The following is a 13651-nucleotide window of genomic DNA, read 5'->3' as shown; positions in this document are numbered from 1 at the left end:
AGGCAATTCTCCTGCCTCAGCCTCCTGAGTAGCTGGGATTACAGGCACGCGCCACCATGCCCAGCTAATTTTTTGTAGTTTTAGTAGAGACGGGGTTTCATCATGTTGACCAGGATGGTCTCGATCTCTTGACCTTGTGATCCACCCGCCTCGGCCTCCCAAAGTGCTGGGATTACAGGCTTGAGCCACCACGCCCGGCCCCCACTTTGAATTTCAGTATAGTTGGAGAAGAACATTTGCAATTATCTGAAAAGCCTATTAAAATACTCCTCTGGCAGGGTGTGGTGGCTCACCCCTGTAAATCCTAGCACTTTGGGAGGCCAAGGCAGGCAGATCACTTGAGGTCAGGAGTTTGAAACCACCCTGACTGACATTTCAGTAGAGACATGACCCTGTCTCTACTGAAAATACAAAAATTAGCCGGGTGTGGTGGCATGCCTTAATCGAAGCTATTCAGGAGGCTGAGACAGGAGAATCCCTTGAACCCTGGAGGTGGAGGTTGCAGTGAGCTAAGACCATGCCACTGCACTCCAGCCTGGGTGAGACTACGTCTCAAAAAAATACTCCTCCCTTTTCTACTTCCATATCTGTATTAGGCCAGATTTACTGCAACTGAAACATCATCTTGCTACAGATTTAATGCAGAAGTAAATATGAGAATCCAATTGTCTTCAATTAGGTCAAGCATTAAAGAGAGTTACAAATTTTATAAAGTAATGCCATTTTTTTCTCACTAAATCTTTTTATTTTGAAAAATGTTAATTTTGATTTTCACCAAAAAGTGAAATTCATTTATATGAATTTCACATTTATATGAATATGCAATGGGCTTATAAATTAACTTATAATAAATATATTTTAAAATATATCAGGATTAATTTCTGATATGTAGACATTTAGATAGGTGGATAGGTAAATAGATGGATAGATAGAAAAAGAACTCTTTGAAATCTTTAGTAATTTTAAAGAGTATGAAGTTTTCAGAGACCAAAAATGTTTAAAATTGCTGAGTTATGGTATACTGAAAGTATAGAGTTTTCCAAAGGGGGAATGGTAGAAGGGTGGTGAGGGTTAAAAACATCACCTATTGGGTACAGTGTTTACTATTCGGGTGATGGGTACACTAGAAACCCAAACCTCACTATTATGCATTATATCCATGTAAGAAACCTGCACATGAACCCCCTGAATCTACAAAAAAGTGGGGGTGCTATGCAATAGTGAAAAAGAGTGAAGTAGATTTATATGTATGTATGTGAAATTTATCTCATCCTATATTATTACTGAATGAAGCAAGTTGCATTACAATATGTATAGTATACTTCCATTTGTATAAAAAGGGGAAAATAAACATGTAGAGAAACATAGTTATATATACATATTATTATTTATGTTTGTATTATGTAAACATACATATACACTTTATTATTATGAATGAGCTGTGTTTACATTTGGAAAAGTGGCCTGGGAATCGGGTACAGGGTAAAATAACTTTTCATGGTATATATTTTTCTATTTTTAATTTTTTTTACAATGGATTTATGCTATTAAAATTAATAATTTTTAAAAACAAGAATTATAGAAAGAAGTAATAAATTGTCCAATATTTGATTAAAATACTCAATAGGACAGAATTGGTAATAAACCCTAGAAATATTAACACTGAGTTTCTCAACTTTGTCTCATTAACTATTGAAACAATGTCACCTTTTTAGTTCACAGTTTCAAATTTTAAATTCAACCTAGCAAATAAGTACTTTTTGTCCTGCTCCCTATCTTTCTACAAACATTTATTTTTCATTAGTGTTAAGCAATTTTATTGGCAGTGCTTATTTTTGTTAAAATGGAATGGGACAATTTCACAAGCAGGAAGAGTCTTTCGTTCTCACTGGATTCAGTTTATGTCGGAAGAGGGAAAGAAAGACAAACAGAACATGAAGGACAGAAAAGATAAGGATTGTGGGGAGGGAAATTACCAAAAGAATAATGGGAACAAATGAGAATGAGGAAGGAATGGGTGGCAGTTGGAGGGGCGTGAGGCCAGAATGTGAAATGGGACAGAGGGAAGAACAATCTGGAAAGAAATCAGGAAGGAGGAGGTGGAATTAGTGCAGGGTCAGAGAGCAACTGGCTAGGGAGGAGTGAAAAGGGGAAAGGAAAACAGAAACTGAAACAAGAAACTGGGCTGAAAACAAAACAGTCGATTGAAGAAAAGTAGCCCCCTCAGCAAGTGACTGAGGGATTGCTAACCTTGGCTCCAAGAAAAATGGGAATAAAAGTCTCCATAGAGAAATTCAGTGGGAATTGAGGGGGACATGACACTCGATAAGAGTGCAAGTATTTTGATTTAGATGAGACTCTTTCCTTTTATATATAAATTCTGCGTAGTTTCCAGGTGCCAATGATGGGTCTTTCTAACTTTCTGTCCCCATGTTCCATATAGGAGGCAGAAGGCTAGGGAAGGGGATGATGCTGTGACAGGCAGGTAAAGAGCAAGAAAGGAAAAAGGAAAAAGAAGCTCCTGTGATCCCTTATCCTGTGAGGAGAAGAGAGGGTGCTGAAAGGGTCCTTTATCCACTAGCTGTGCAGCTGGACACTGTGTCTGTCTCTCCAGCTGAGCAGCAGCCCAGCCACTTCTGACCCAGACAGTCCCTGACAAACAGTGTTCTACCCGCCAGCCTTGGATTGTGGCCAAAGAGCTGTGGGAGGCGGGGACTCAGCAGAGCAACCTCCAGACTAGAAGATGAGGGAAATTGAAATGTTGAGAGAGAAAGGCAAAGAGGGGACTGACAATCACAAAAGTGACACTTTTACATGAGAAAATCTTTAGTACCTAAATGGAGGGGCAAGGGTAGGAGAGGAGCCCTCACTCAAACGAACAAGTCAAAAATATACCCAACTGGATTTTGACCTAAGGGTTTGCCTATGATTAATTTTAAGGAGCATTATTTATTCTGTGATGATAAGGAATTTGGGGGTTCTGTGTCACCAGTTTGTCAGTGTTGTTATCATCACCCGGATGCTAGATCCCCCAATTTTAGGGCTAAGCTCTGGGAACTGGAACCCAGTGCTCCAGGTTTAGAACTGTGTCTAACCCTGATCTGCTCTTTGCAAGCAGCTGGCTGTGCCGTGGAGAGGACACCAGCGAGTTCTACCAGGCAACAAGAGAACTAGCTGCACAGGAACAATGAATGTACTGGTCTGCCAGCGTAAGACATGTATTTGTCTACAGTGATGCTGGGATGAACATCACAGAAAGCAAGGACGGGATAAGCTAGTCCCATTCTTGTCTTTTGGTACCATTATGACCTGTCTATACAGTTTCGGTTGGGCAGAAATATTAACATAATAGCCCTAATATTGGGCTAACACTAAGAAAGAAGCAGACCTTCTCAAGTGATGCAAAAAGTAAGCAAAAGTGTTTTTTTAAATTACCGTAAAAATAAGTGATCCTAAAACAGCTGGGGATGAGTCATTCAACATAGTTGATTATTTGTCCCTTGAAACTCTAGATTAATTTTATTGTAAGCTTTTTATGTGGAATTACATTAAGCAAGGTAATTCGTTTTTCAGCTCCTTAAAAAGCATATTCTGGTTATATTTTTGCCTTTCCTTTATTACTCAGTGTTAACTGTTGTTAAAATGAAGTTATTTTTCTCTATGATTATGTATTGATGATCTGGGACCTACTGAAGAATGTAGACTTGTTTGCCCCTATGCACAATCTGTATATTAACCTTCAAGGTTTTCTTTTTATAGGTTTCTGTTCCTTTCCTTGTTGCCACACTGTCAGTAACTACTCCACCCCTTCTTAACCCCCTTTCAACTTGTTGGATCTAATCTACTAAAGGCTTGGAAGTCAAGTACAAAAAATTATGCATAAGGTAACAGGAAATAGGTTCTAAATCATGATGTGAGCAAAATACCTGAACTTCAGCATGTCAGATTTGTCAGTCTGTCGGTTTCAGTGTGTGAACTTTGTGGCATTATTTGCATGCCTATAGTTATTTTGTTTTGTTTTATACTCTGATCTATGATGTCATTAACAGATACTTCCAGGTGAATTCAGGAAAAATGGAATACTTTTAACCTAAATTGAGGAAATCCTCACCAGTTGTTGAGCTTTATTGAACACAAACTTGACAGTGGAAATAATATTCTGCAGAAAGGGAGGGCAGATTATTTTCTCCAAAATCAAAACACATTTATTACTCTAAAAACTTTAATTCCTGGCTATTTTACTAAGTTTTTAAAACACAAATTTTTTAGATCTCAAAAATTTTACCAAAGATACCCACTATTAATACATGGTCTTCCAGAAACTACCATTTAAATGACTGCTGGTATTCTTTTAAATGGGAGTAGTAAGATGGAATTATAGAGCTCATCATTTTGTATATATGCTATACATTTTGTATACAAGTTTGTAACATCTCTACATATCATAAATATTTTTGCTTTGCAACATAATCTTCATGAACAGCTCAATTATTGCATAGTATATTGAGTGGGTGTACTTTAATGTGTATATTTATTGGCCATTGTACATACCAGTGTATTTAGATTTTTCCACTTATTTTATGAATTTATGTATTTGATATTTGAACATAATTGTTTTTACCAGATTATTTTAATTTTGCTTTAATACTTTATTTTCTTTTGTCAGTTTTAACCATGCTGTATAAATTATACAAGATAAATTAATTTTTCTAGCAAGATGTATTTTACAAAGATATGAACTAAAAATTAGAATTTATTTAGACGGAAACTTTCTTGACAGCAACCTTTGTGAAAACACTAATCAAAGACATCTGAGGTTGTTTTGCTTACTCAGATATCAAAAAGTTTTTTCTCTCTTGCTCATCTTGTTTATTTTAAACTTGGTCTTCCTTTTCTCATTTAAAATAATGATTTTTAAAAGGCTACTCCTTTTCTGAATTTTCTGTATTCTCCAACCTATAAATAAAATCCTTTGACTCCTTTTGAAATAGCAGTGATTCAAGCCTTATAGTTAAACCAGGTGTATTGTTTTAATATTTACTGATAATATGTTACTTTATAGCATCCAAATGCATAAAGAGAATTTTGGTAACAGAATGTCCATGCTAGAGGGAAACCTACTCACCATTGATCTCCTCACAGATATCTTGAGACAAAAAATACAGGTTTTATTCCTCTGTTTCTGAAGTACATGGAAACTATAGCAAGGAATTTAAAATCAGATTATATCACTGATCAAATTTATTAGGATTTATGAGTTGTACCCATCTAGCATGGAGAAACTTCCATGTGGAAACTCAATAATAGATTTAAAATACCTGAGTCAGGTATTATACTTCTCTCAAGGTTTTAAGGCATCCTTGAAAAAGAGTCTAAATGCGGTAAGTTAACGTAACATAACCAGTCTGCTGTGGGTCGTTTTTACCATGTCAGATCTCCCAGTAACAGGCTTTCTGAACTTGGGCTAGTGACAAGCTTATCTAGGTCTCAATTTCTTCATTTGTAAAATGAAATGATTTGGTTACATGAGTAGATTGCAGATAAGCACAGAGTGCTACTCCTGGATAGAATCTCAAAGAGAGTCAACATTAGAATGTTGATCTGATAAAACTAAGGGATAGGAAGAATATTCTTCAGCTATGACATAGACTCCACCACCTATACAGGTTGGAAGGAAAAAATACTTTCTCATTTTCATGATTACAGCTGCTGGTTTCATTTCCTCCTTTGTTGGAACCCCCTGTTTTGACGTACAGGAAGGATGCTTGAAATAGAAGTGAAAGCAGAAACTCCAGGCAATATAGGAAACACTAAGTGAATGTATATGCCTGCAAAGGGACCTAGCTCTTTATCATTCTGAGTAATTTGGAAGGAAAGGTATTTAACAGTGTCTGCTTCCTCACATAATACATTCCTTAGGTGAATGTACTGCCTAAAAGATATTAAACATCTGAGTCCAAATTTCAAAGTAGAATTTCCCAAGGAATTTTCTTACAATAGAAATAAATATTTCACCAACTATCAGAGGTCAATTGAAATCTTTTGTTATAAATTCCTATCAATTTACTATTAGTAATTAGATACTTAGGGTCCACCAAGTAGAAAGGTTGTCAAATGAGACTGGAGATATAGATGGCTTGTAAAGAGAACAGATTCTCCAAAGATTTCTTAATAAGTGGCTAGTTCAAGGCAATCCAAAGCACCTCTTTATTTTGCCAAGCATGTTTTTGGTTTGGTTATGGACATGGTGATCCTGCAAAGACATTTCCCCAAATTCAGCATCTTTCTGCGTGGTTGCTTATGCTTCAAGTTGTTTAATAGCCACAGCCTCCTCCAACACTGGGCCTAGAGTAGCATTTTAAAATTGTTTTTGATCACAATCCACAAAAGAAATGCACCTAAACCATGATCCAGGACTCTCATATGTGAATGTATGCTTGTACACATATCCATGCCAGTCAGAATGGTGATTATTAAAAAGTTAAGAAACAACAGATGCTGGCAAGGTTGTAAAGAAATAGGAATTTTCCCATTGGTGGGAATGTAAATTAGTTCAAACATTGTGGAAGATGATGTGGTGATTCCTCAAAGATCTAGAACCAGAAATACCATTTGACCCAACAATCCCATTATTGGGTATATACCCAAAGAAAAATAAATCATTCTATTATGAAGATACATGCATGTGTATGTTCATTGCAGCACTATTCACAATAGCAAAGACATGGTATCAACAGAAATGCCTATGGATATCCTGGATAAAGAAAATGTGGTACATATACACCATGGAATACTATGCAGCCATAAAAAGGAATGAGACCATGTCCTTTGCAGGGAGGGACATGGATGAAGCTGGAAGCCATTATCCTCAGCAAACTAACACAGGAACAAAAAACCAAACATAGTATGTTCTCACTTATAAGTGGGAGCTGAACAATGAGAACACATGGACACAGGGAGGAAAACAACACACACTGAGGCCTGTAGGGTAGTGGGGTTGGAGGAGGGAGAGCATTGGGAAAAATAGCAAATGCATGCTGGGCTTAAAACTTAGATGATGGGTTGATATGTGCAGCAGACCACCATGGCACATATTTATGTAACAAGCTGCACATCATGCACATGTACTCCAGAACTAAAAATAAAAATTAAAAGAAAAAAGAGAAAGTACATCTGGAAAGAGTCTCATGAAATGATACTCGTACCAGATAGGACGAGATTTCCTGTTTTAGCATATGTTGCTTTATTTATTAAAATGCTGTGATGACCCACTATGCTGACAATACAATCCACAAACAGGTTTCAGTCTACAGTTTAAAAAACATTGATCTAAATTAATAATAATTATGATAAATATAACAACAGTGAATAATAATAAAATAAAAGGCTCCAACCAACAGAACCCTGGATCTTCTTTAGAAAAATTAGTTATTTGTGAGTGACCTTAAGTAGGAGATATAGAGAGACTATTTTATACTGTATGAGGATTTTCTGAAAGTTAATAAAATTGTAACAACCACTTTGGAGACTCTTTGTCTCATTCCACCTGTGTTCCTGATTTATCTAACTACTGTTGCATTGGATGTTTGAAAGATCCGCTTCTATATATGCTCTGATCTTAACTGGACTTGAGAGTTAAAAGAGAATTTAAATGTACAACACCATAATTTTCTGAGCTTCTAGGAAAGAAAAAAATGCTGCTAATTATTATTATAAAATCCCATGAATTCTGTGACATTTAATAGGCATGTTAAAATATGAAAAATACATACTTTCTTTAAAAGTGTTGCTTTTAAAATGAACACTGTACTAAGTCTCACTGGGGGGCTTATCTCAGGCTTTCTGGGTCCCATGTTCTTCCCTTGATAAGACAAATGGGAGTTTTCTTAACTGTAGGAAAAATTAGGATTGTATTTTTATTAATTTTATGGCATTTTTTAGAATTTTAAATTTGAAAGCCACCCTTAGTGACAATCTGGAACCTACCTTCTCATGTTACAGTTGAAGAATAATGATACCCAGAGAGCTAATGTGACTTGCTCCAGATAACATAACAAAGTAATGACAAAAATAAGTTTAAAAGATAAAAGAAAAAATAAATCTAGTTGTCAGACTGGAAAGGAGAAGTGGTAGCCCAGGGAAAATCAGGGATAGAACCTGAAGCCTCTGGTCTATTTGTTATAGCTGATCCAGCTTTTTATATGGAATTGGTCATATTAAAAACAAGATCTTTTTTTTTTTTAAAAAAAAGAACCTTCCACCCTTTTAATTCAGTATTTCCATTCTGTAAAGAGATATAAATTATTGCTGGAAAGTCTTTCTCAAACATTATTTTAATCATGATACTAATATTTTTTCCTTCGTAAGACTCAGGAGCTGCTTTGGTTTCAAACCAATTATTTACTTTCTGTCAGGTGATCAGGATCTTCCACTATCGTCTTAATTTGTTTATTTATGGTTTATACCCTACACACTTTTTATAAGAATTAGGTGGATCAGTCTTTCCACCTATTTAACTTAATCCAGTCACACTATCCTATCTACTGTTTCAGCGAATCCACCTGCCATCACCCACAAGTGGTGTGAGACTTCCCAGTCATGTGACTTTACAAACGCTTCTAGTTGTTAACTTCTGTCCATGTTTTCCTGTAAATCCGGCATGTGTCTCCTTTGGAAAACAGTCTTTAATTAACATTGTTTTGTGATCCATACATATTTAAAATATAGTCTACATTCCTTTCATTTTTACTCAACAATTGACTTGAAAAATGCTTTCTAACTGGTCTCAGCTTTTATATGTTATGTTCCCTTAAGGGTACCACTTTTGCACTGCCCTGACTTCAAGGATGATGCTCAGTCTAAAATGTTTCCTGAGTTATGCAGTCCCTGTCCTCAAGGAGCTAACAACTTATTAGGCAGGAATATTCACACACACACACACACACACACACACACACACACACACACTCCCACTGAGTTACAGGAAGGAACACATGCACAAAACAGCAAAAGGACTTATTCATAAGTGGTTGGTTCATCACCTTGTGAATAGCAGAAGGTACAGAGTATTTGGCTAATGAGAGACTCTGACCTCACCTCCCAACACTCACTATCTGCATCTTCACACTCATCCCATACCTAATTATCTCCAATTCCTCAAGGATGCTTTGTCACACCTTTGTTCCTTCATTCATAAGCTTATTAGCCTAGAGCAATCCTTACCCGCTTGTTCACCTGGACCACACATGTCCTTTACAAAATCTCTTAAGAAACTTTCTTTCCCACCACCACTCTGCCCCTGTTACCCTTCACCATGCAGCCATGAAATTTGAGCACCTGTGGCCCATCACAGCACTTGTCACTGTATCCTAATTGCTGACATTTCCCTTCTCAGCCAGCCTGAGAGGTACTTGTGATAAGGTACCAAGGATCCTTGGCACCTAGAATGGTGCTGGCAACTATAATCTGTGGTCAATTCCCATTGTCCCCCCCCCCAAGAAAAAAAAAGCAGAAAGAAAATAAATTTTATCAAAATGCCAAATCTACTCGTAAAGGAAATGACACTGTGAGGTTAGTGAGCAAACAGAACCGCAGTTGCTCATCCTAGATATTAGAAGTTATTCCTAGACTCAGGTTGCTCTTCAGAGTTCATTTTTGATGGAGAATAAGTCATATAAGCTGTTAACCATATTTTAGAAAAAATACCATCTTCAAAAAGTTAGAGCCAGCTGGATTTCTGTTTCAAAGACGCATCAGGCAGCCTTAGAAATGCTCTCTCTCTCTCTTCAATGTTGCAGTAGTTTTATCACTGTCATTTTTTCCAGGTTGGGTAACTCCTAATATATTGCTGAGCTCATTTTCTGTTGTTTCTTTACCTTTTAAAACTAGTTATATGCATATTAGCTTTAATAAAGTTCTATTAATTCATTTCAGTTCACTTTGTCCTCTTCTATTGCGTATACCCCATTGACAATGTTTTCAGAGCCAGGTAAGGTTCTTCTTAAGGAAGGAGAAGGCAGTTGAAATTTATTTTCATATACTCAATGAAAAACCTGAATACCAGTTGATTTGCATTCTGGGATTCATAATCTAGAGGTTTCCCTGTGCCTTGAACCACACAAAAAGTCCATCTCTGGACAGATCTTTGGTGGGACCCAAATATGAATCATATTAGAGTATCTAACTGTCCTGCTTTGCTAGAGGTCAGGAAATTTAACCTAGTAGAAACTAAATGGACTCTTGAGTCATATAAATATCTGCAGAATGCCACATGTATTGTAAGGGTGATGCAAAGGGCATCTGAGTCACACAAAGCTTGATTTATCCTCCCCTGCAGCTTGCCACTTGGGCAGTGTCGTATATATTTAATGTAAGGTACATACTAAGTGCCTTAAAATGTTGGTTATTGCTAATGTTCTAGGCTATTTTATAAAATGGCTACAATATTAAATAATTTTTCATTAGCATCTCACATTATTCAAAGGCTTAAATTTAAGAAGCAGTCAATAGCCCATTGGGCTTCAACACCAACATTGATACTGTAGATTTGGGATTTTTTTTGTAACTTATTTCATTTTGTTTTGATTTTTATTCAGGAGCGACTGCTGGCTTACCCTGTGCCAGACACTCGTATTGTTATGAGGTTGAATCACACATGAATCTAGAATACAATTGTTGATATTCAACAGAGTTCCTTGCATGTTGAGTCCTTTGTAAAGCTCTCTAGTGACTTCTTTTGGCTGAATCAATTACTTTTGAAAACTTTATTGATTTAGGAAAAACCTGAGTGGGGGAGATGACTTTATTAAATGACTCATAAATCCAAGAAGCAGCTTCCAAACTATTTTGTCCATGATATATAGGAAGAGAGTGCTTATAAAGTCAACAGGAAACAAGAAGGATTTATTCCAAAAAGTATAACCTTGCCTACTTAGGCTACGAGAGATTACCTCAAGATTCTGCTTGTACATTCAAAGCTGTGGAGGCAGATTCTGTAAGCAGGATGTCTATTTTAAAGAGCACACATTTTGGAAAGTTCTTCATAATTTAAGGGTCAAGATAGATTATTAAATAAAGAAAATCTAGATATACAAATATTAAAATGCGAAGAGAGATTGCTGGGATTGCAGGTAGATTTTTTTTTTATTTATAATTCCTTCTAACTTTAATGATAAAAGTCACATAGAAAAGAAATCAAATGCAGTTCAAAATTTATCAGAATGAAGTTCACAGATCTTTATATCAGTTCCTATCACCTGATATCAAGTCATCTTAGCTACTGATATAACTGTGAAATGAGAATTGGATTATATTTAAAGGATCTGGGCTGAAGTGCCCCTAGAAATTGCAGTGTTTGCAGCAATACTCATATATACCTGGGAGAACAAGATAGATGTCTATGACATTTTTTTTTCCTATTCATATGGATAAGAGCATCTTCCATAGAATATTTTCAAAGGTACTTTAGCCTGGATCACTGAGACACACATGCATCCTTTAATACTTCAGTTAAAACAGTGGTTAGAAACTGTGTTGCTTATTCATTAAAAAAATAATAAAAGAAGTGTCTGCTTGTTATTGCAAGGAAGTGGCACAGAAGTCTCTTACTAAAGTTCAATGTTGAATGTTGGGATAAGTCTCTAACTGACTTATCCCAAAGGATTAAGAAGAACTGGACAAATAGAATTGCACAAAAACAAACATGCAAGCAAACATATTTATAAAAATGAAGATACATCGTATGAAGCAGAAACTTTAAAAAAATGAGTAAGCTTGTCTTGCCTTCCAAAGTTAAAATGTTAGAATTCAGAAAGCAAACAATAGAAAGACTTGCTGAATAATTCTTACCACCAAAAAACAAAGCATACCAAATGTCAGCTCGTAGAATCACACAGAACTCAACTTTCTAAACCAGGAAAGATTATGGAAATAATATAATAAAAAGTGTGTTAAAGTCTCTTTCCCAAAATGAAGCCAAGCAATCTTAAAGGCAATCTTGAAGTTCTGTTGGCTAGAAGTCATTCAACATTGAACTTTCTGTTAGACTTCAGTTAAACAAAAACTCCAAGTGAAGAAAGAAAACCCAGAGTCAACTACCTTGAGAGACTGGAATAATTCCACACCTACTGATGGCTGAGCCTCACCCTTTGTTGAGTAAAAGTTTGTGTTGATTGTGGGAAGAGGATCTGCTGAGTATTCGAGGGAAGTGTATGCTTGTTCATTTTTGTATAGTTATTCCTTTGAGGCATGAGTCCTTCATGATAGTGGAAGTAGAGTGTAGGTTTATTATAGGTTTTAGGTATATTTTTGAAATTGTGTTTGGTGCATTTAATGCAACTGCTAATTGCAAAATCCACCTCACCTGTGTAAGTGAAAAATGTGTACAGACTGTTACCCTGTTGGCCCTATGAAACTCTGCACTTGATATTTAGTATATACTCTACATTCATTAGTTGCTTCTCATAAGATGTTCTGCCTTAGCACTCAGTTGCATTCTTTTTCTTTTCTTTCCTGTTCATTATGCTTTAATTCTGAGGACCATATGAAGGTAGAATATGCTATTTTTTTTTAATTACAAAAATTTGTATAGGCAAGCCATTTTCTTAAAGTTGATGAACAAATGTTAGATTGTTATTTTTCGTATCATTTATAATCTTGTCACAATCCAGTTAATGAAGTTTGGTTAGATTTCAGTGAAAATTATCTTCAGAGTAGTTACCCCCACCCCCCACCTTGGGAAGGGTATAACTTTACTACAATGAGCAAGTATGGTGCAGATTTCATGCAAATGAGGTGTGCCAGAGTGTACTAATTTAAATGTATTTAAGCAAACAACAACAAAAAAGAATGCACAAAGTCGCTGTCACTTAGATCACTGGAGCTTCTAGGACCAGTTTCTTTTACTGATTTAAAAACAGAAAAAACCTATAATATTCAAACGAAGAACTCCTCACTCAAAGTTTTATGATTAGTCCCTACCTCTACCTGCCGCTCTAAACACTGCTTATCGTGAATGGCAAATTATGTTTTGTGAATTACTGATCTTAGTTATTAATCCTAATTTACCCAGAAATCCCATAGATAAATAGACCCCACTAACAGGTGGTTTAAGCAGTGACATGTAATAATATTTCTAGTCTTCTCTTTAAAGACTTTTCAGGGTGGGACACAAAAGGAAACTCTCTGAATGGTTAAATACAGATTTAGTTGAATGAAGGGTGATTTCTACAATTATAACAACATCATCCCAACAGAGATAGGGTCAAGTGAAATTGTATACTGGAATTGTTACATATTATATAACTTCGCCATTCATTTGTTAGAGTAGTAATAGAGTTTGGCTCTATGTCCCCACCCAAATCTCATGTTGAATTGTAATTCCCAGTGTTGGGGGAGGCACCTGGTGGGAGGCGATTGGATCCCAGGGACGGATTTCCCCATGCTGTTCTCATGCTAGTGAGTCAGTTCTCATGAGATCTGCAGGTTTAAAAGTGTGTGGCACTTCTCCCCACCCCCACAACTTCTCTCCTTTCCAGCCCTCTCTCCTGCTCTGCCATGGTAAGATGAGCTTGCTTCCCCTTCACCTTCCACCATGATTGTAATTTTCCTGAGGCCTCCCAGTTATACTTTTTGTTAAGCCTATGGCACTGTG

The 13651-nt window shown here is 36.3% G+C and overlaps 1 protein-coding gene and 1 pseudogene across 2 annotated transcripts in view; one reads left to right on the top strand and one right to left on the bottom strand.

Annotated features, from left to right (window-relative positions):
• LOC108305498 overlaps positions 1 to 10700 on the bottom strand; it is a 19021-nt pseudogene extending 8321 nt beyond the window's left edge.
• Positions 1 to 13651, top strand: part of RASGEF1B (RasGEF domain family member 1B) — a 634161-nt gene that overhangs the window by 498509 nt on the left and 122001 nt on the right. The window lies entirely within an intron of this gene.

Source organism: Cebus imitator, unplaced genomic scaffold (genome assembly GCF_001604975.1).
Source record: "Cebus imitator isolate Cc_AM_T3 unplaced genomic scaffold, Cebus_imitator-1.0 Scaffold64, whole genome shotgun sequence".
Classification (NCBI taxonomy): domain Eukaryota; kingdom Metazoa; phylum Chordata; class Mammalia; order Primates; family Cebidae; genus Cebus; species Cebus imitator.
The sequence above is the reverse complement of the archived record's forward strand: the minus strand, read 5'-3'. Positions and strand labels throughout refer to the sequence as shown.